At 38.5% G+C, this 6,067-nt stretch overlaps 1 protein-coding gene across 1 annotated transcript in view; it reads right to left on the bottom strand.

Annotated features, from left to right (window-relative positions):
- Positions 1-5,818, bottom strand: part of LOC106535807 (neuroblast differentiation-associated protein AHNAK) — a 17,335-nt gene extending 11,517 nt beyond the window's left edge. The window contains exon 1 of the mRNA XM_014032904.1: positions 5,629-5,818. The gene's annotated coding sequence lies outside the window, so the exon portion shown is untranslated. The remainder of the gene's footprint in view (positions 1-5,628) is intronic.
- Between the last annotated feature and the right edge of the window lie 249 nt (positions 5,819-6,067).

The following is a 6,067-nucleotide window of genomic DNA, read 5'->3' on the forward strand; positions in this document are numbered from 1 at the left end:
ATCACAGACCAACAGACTCAGGAACAGGTTTTACAGCAGGGCAATAGCCCTACTGAATGCACACTGACCCTAGATTGTACTGTTATTGTTTTATTTTTAATTTTTATTTTATTTCATTTTTATCTTTAACGTGTCAGTCACTTTAACCTTTTATCATATTGATATTATCGTCTTTGCTTTGTATTCTAGTGTGGCATTGGGCACTGCAGTGGGACAACACCACAATTTCGTTGCACTATTGTTCGAAGTATGACTGTGCAATGACAATAAAGATTATCTTATCTTATCTTATCTTATCTTATCTTATCTTATCTTATCTTATCTCTCCATGAAGGTAATCTTAATAGGTTATTTTATGGAGACTATTCAGTGCTTTAGATCACATTCATACACTGATGGGACACACACCAGAGGCATTACAGAGTTCTATGTTGTGACCTGGGACACCTCAACATGTAACTGTATAGTGCTGGAATCAAACCCCCAATTGTCTCTTTAGAAGCTGACTCCCATAACCACTCAGTCACCGCCGCCCTATACACTTTAGAAATGAAGATAGGCAAATTTAAACCAGTTTTCCATAGCAATATTTTTTTTATAAGTGCAGTTTTATTTTTAATATGTTGAAAATCTAAGCAACATAATTGGAAGCCTTTGACTCATGAGAAAACCCCACAAGCATTCCAAGACCTTTTTAAGTCCCCTTTCTAAATATTTCTCACTAGTTGTAGCCCCATGAGATTCTACTTAAAAAGCTCTGATTGTTGTCTAGATTTTACACTACCTCCCGTTTTATCATTATTTTTTTCCCCAAAGGTTTTTAAAAGGGGCTAGTATTGTTGAGACATCTTCTTGTCCAATTTGGAATAATTTAGCTTTCTTGGGGAGCTTTTATCAAAAGCCTTAAAGGAGCAGCGCCATTTCACTGAGATGTCACTGGTGATAAAAGAAGACTAGATATTTTCAGGTTGTTATGTTGTCACACAATTACTCTAATTACAAACACCTGCTGATGACAGGCACAAGCTGATATTGATTAGAAAACACATGGAGCATTGCTTTGGTCCAATACTGCCCCCTGCTTTATGTGCTCAGCTTGGTACTGCACCACAGTTTAACTAGATACTGCATAACGGTAACATAATGACCCCCGCACGCACAAACGCACCAAAACTCAGAAGTCTTTATTCCTAATAAATGTCATGCTACAAGGTGCATTCCAAAATTGTAGTGGTTTGGGTGGGGGTCTTTTTTTGTGTGTGTGTGTGGGACCTGATGTATAGCCCCTCATCAGAGCTAAACAACAAAATAAATCTGAAGCTTCTATGTTGAACAGTTTCTGAGTTATAAGCATTTTTCCATGTCTTGACACCCTCTTTTTGAAAGGAGCCCCCTCCTCAAATATGGGATCCATCATAAAACTGTTGGCTGGTGCAGTGTAGGTCAGACTCATCTACAGTCCTGACTCATTTCATGTTGATCAGTGCAGCTGTTTTTGTGCTACAGTTGACCAAAAATCACTCAACAAAAAATAAAAACTAAAAAAGGTAAAAAATAAACGAACAGTATGAAAACAACATGACTCCTGCTTACACTTCGCGTGCGGGGGTCATAATAATTATATTTATTCTCAGTTATTGCAGTGATTACAATATTGATATGTATGTAATTTGATATGATCAAATAAAAATCTGTTTTGTCAAATTTTTTCGAAGATTAATTTGATTTCAAATTTGAAATTGTATAAAATTCCATCATTTTTTCCACAGAATTGAATGATTCCATATTTTTTCTCTCTGCTTGGTCAAAAAAAGTAACAGTTACTGGCTACCACAGTTTCTCTTGATTTCTTTTGGTGTTTCTTAAAGTCAGAAAGTTGCCATTTGAAGTGACTTTAGTTTTGTATCATGTCTGTGATCTGCTTGTTTTCTCCTAAATTAAACAGCAGAATGAAGATCGTCTGAGGCCAGGGCATGTAGCTGCCACAGAACGAAGGAATCCTGGAACCAACTTTAAATAAGTTAATTTTCATAATGCATTAATGTGGGAAACCCAGAGCACATGTTCATGTTGTGATTCTGTCCTGTGGTTGAAGCAGTTTTCTAAGAAGTGTTTCATTAAATTAAAAACTAAAAGTAAAGCTGTCTCCTTGTCCAGCTAGCTGTGATATTAAGAGAATATTACAAATACAAACATTTAATGTAGGTAAATTTGGTTAAAACTACTAAAAATACTGTGTGAGACTGAAAACAATTTGTTTTATTTGATTTTTTGATGTTTTAAAGTTAATAAGTATTGATTTTGGAAGTGATAGAAAAATATTTCAGGCATAAGTTGGTATAATTTATAGAAAAACATTAAATGACTCATACTTAGATATCTACATTTATATTTTTGTATGATGAACTTGAGAATTAATTTACAGCAGTACTGATGCACCGAGTCCTCATATTTAGACTTCTCTCTTTGCTGTTTTTTTGTAATTTAATGTAATTATTTTTGTTTACTTTGTTGTTGTTTTATTGCTCTCCATTAAATGATCAATAAAAATAGTTCTGGTCACAACAGCAGCTGTTTGTATCAGTTCACCAAAAATAATAAAAATAATAAAAAAAGATTTTTCTTCAAAACAAATAAAACTGTAAACTTTTAACGACAAAAATAGAAGCCGACAGTTCACGTTAGGAATTTATTGGCTTGTTGACTAAATGAAGGGCAGCATGGGAGGAGGAGCGGCTGCCATAAAGTAAAACGTTTTATTTTAATAACCTCTGAAGTACCTGTAATGCATTCAACATCACCACTTATCTTCATTTTTATAATTATGTAATTAAAATGAAATAAAGCAATGTTGTTACTAAGGCCAGGTGTGACGGTTGTGTTTCTGTACTGTTTGTTCTCAGTGAGGCGACGCCCAGGAAACTCAGCGAACACGTCCGTCAAGTATTTTAGTCTCTGATTGTTTGTTAGAGCGTCACTGACAGAAACCTGGAACTGGTTCATCCACAGCTGCGAACAAATACTCCTTTATTCTGAACAAACACAGTCAAAACAACATTTACCAAGTGAACCCACGACAGTCTGAGCAAAACTACCAAAACATCCATCAGGTCTATGATGTGGGGTCTACAGGTGGTCAGATCTATGATGTGAGGTCTACAGATGGTCAGGTCTATGATGTGAGGTCTCTACAGGTGGTCAGGTCTATGATGTGGGGTCTCTACAGGTGGTCAGGTATATGATGTGGTGTCTACAGGTGGTCAGGTATATGATGTGGGGTCTACAGGTGGTCAGATCTATGATGTGGGGTCTACAGGTGGTCAGGTCTATGATGTGGGGTCTACAGGTGATCAGATCTATGATGTGGGGTCTACAGGTGGTCAGGTCTATGATGTGGGGTCTACAGGTGGTCAGGTCTATGATGTGGGGTCTACAGGTGGTCAGGTCTATGATGTGGGCTCTGCAGGTGGTCAGGTCTATAATGTGGGGTCTCTGCAGGTGGTCAGGTCTATAATGTGTGGTCTACAGGTGGTCAGGTCTATGATGTGGGGTCTCTGCAGGTGGTCAGGTCTATAATGTGGGGTCTCTGCATGTGGTCAGGTCTATAATGTGTGGTCTACAGGTGGTCAGGTCTATGATGACACTATTGTTCGAAGTATGACTATGCTACCTGACTTTGGTAGCACCAAAGATCGAGTCCAGTGAGGATCTTTGGGATGTTCTGGAGAAGGTCAGACTCACCATCATCAATTCAAAATGTTGGTGAAGCATGAATGCAACACTGGATGGAAAAAAATCTTAACACTACAGAAGTTTATTGCAACAAAGCTAAAAGTGGTCCAACGAAATATCAGACGTTGACCATTTTGTTGGTGGCAACATTTATATTTGGCAAGGCAGTGTACTTTCTAGTACAGTGTACTTTCTAGCACATTGTACTTTCTAGCACGGTGTACTTTCTAGTACAGAAGTCCTGACAGTAAACTGACAGACCACTGGAGAGTTTAAGGAATTAGATCTTAATGATAAACATCCTAACATGAAAACATTACTCCTCATTAACACTGGTTTTACAGTTGTACACAGTTACAATGAAAAATTTTTCTAATTTAAATATCTTAAGCCAGCTGTTTTTCCTGTGTTTCATGAGGAAAATGTAAACAAACAAAAACAAAATAAATAGGAGGTCACTTCAAAATGTGGCAGTGTGACAGAGAAGTGGTTTGGAGCTGTTGCCTCAGAAGGTTGCAGGTTTGCATCCCGGTCTGGGACGTTTGTGTGGAGTTTACATGTTCTCTAAGCACGCGTGGGTTTCCTCCCACAGAAAACAAACATGCATGCTAGGTTCAGTGGTAACTTGTCACCAGTGAGTGAAAGTGTGAATGGTTGCTTGTTGTGTGTCCCTGTGATGGACAAGAGACCTGTCCACGGTGTCCCCACAGGTACCAGCTCCCCGTGATCCGCAAAGAAAGCAGAAGGATGGACCGATTCCAACATGTTTGAAGTTGTGTAATTTAAGAGTTAGAGGCCAGTCTGTAGGACCACCTGTCTTTGTGTTTTTGTTTTCAGGGTTTTATTGTCAGGCTGAAAACAAGCCTCTGAGTTTCCTTTAGTTCTCTCCTGGCCACCGGGATGTTAAAGTTCATTAAAACTTTAAATTTATCATCACATAACATCTGGAACTGTTCATTTGTTTCTAAATCTTTTGTAAAATGTGATCCTACTGTACCTATACCTAAACCTGGAGGTCCAGTTTCTTTAAAAACGCTTTATTTTTTAAACACCAAAGCTTCAACCAACATTTGTGATGAAGTGCTCAGGTTCTCTCAGGTCTTTGTTGGATTTTATTTTCTTAAAGACTTTAACTTTCAGGTTAATCTGCTGAAAATAGTTGTTTTTTTTTAAGTCTGCTGATGCTTTTGTCCACTTTCTTCAGAATGTTCAACAGCAACTACCATATCAGACACAATTTAAAACAATTTTTTATCTTTTTAACATTTAAATGATACACACTTCAGGTTTAAGAAGTTTAAACAAAACAAAAACTTCACATTATAATTATTACGACTGACTGTAAAATAAATGAAAAAGCAGTCAAGCCAAAAACTAACCTTCAAGATCAATTGCTCAAATAAACATAAAAAAAATCCTGGAAAATCTGGATTTCCAAGTAGAGTGAAGACACAGCTGTTGATCTTAAACTGCTAACTAATTATAGAGTTGAGTTACTTTTACAAGCACCGACAGGTGGTCCTGGATACAGGAAGTGGAGGGAACACCTGGGGGATCCAGCTGATTGCAGCGTCACTAAACAGGACGACCCTTTAAAGGCTCGACTGTTGTACAGTCAGTTCATGCTGCTGTCGTCTGTATCCTTGCAGCAAGTAAAACAGCTCGATCAGATCTGCTGCTTCTTCGTCATTTCTTGTGTCTTAATAATTAATTTATCCAAAGTTTAAATTTTGAGACTATGTTCCATTCTGTCTGAAATACATTTCTGTGCAAACCTGCTGGTTCGACAGAAACTAAAAGCTGCAGAGCAACTCTGAATCAGTCGATCTTTAAAGATCCAGCAGCGAATGGGATAAAACTCACAGCAGAAAGGTTCGTTTCAGAAATCAAACCCACCTCAGACTCCATCAGGCAGTCGTAGTTCATCAGGTCTGTGTGCTGCTGAAGTTGGACCAAAGCGTTGGGCTGCAGAGAGGATCAGTGTGAGCCGACAGCTCTGCAGCTCGTCACTGACAGGAGAGCAGGTGAGCTGGGTGAATACTGCAGGTGGAGCCGACAAACAGGTTCCAGCCTCTGAACTGACAACACACACACACACACACACACACACACACACACACACACACACATTTGTTTCTTGACCCCGTGGGGACCTTCCATTCTTTTTTTAGACTTTATAGGCTAACCCTGACAATTTATTCTAAAACTAACCTCACAGGTACCTACCTGACCCTAAACTAACCTCACAGGTACCTACCTGACCCTAAACTAACCTCACAGGTACCTACCTGACCCTAAACTAACCTCACAGGTACCTACCTACCTGACCCTAAAC

This window comes from Austrofundulus limnaeus, unplaced genomic scaffold (assembly GCF_001266775.1).
Source record: "Austrofundulus limnaeus strain Quisiro unplaced genomic scaffold, Austrofundulus_limnaeus-1.0 Scaffold1571, whole genome shotgun sequence".
Classification (NCBI taxonomy): domain Eukaryota; kingdom Metazoa; phylum Chordata; class Actinopteri; order Cyprinodontiformes; family Rivulidae; genus Austrofundulus; species Austrofundulus limnaeus.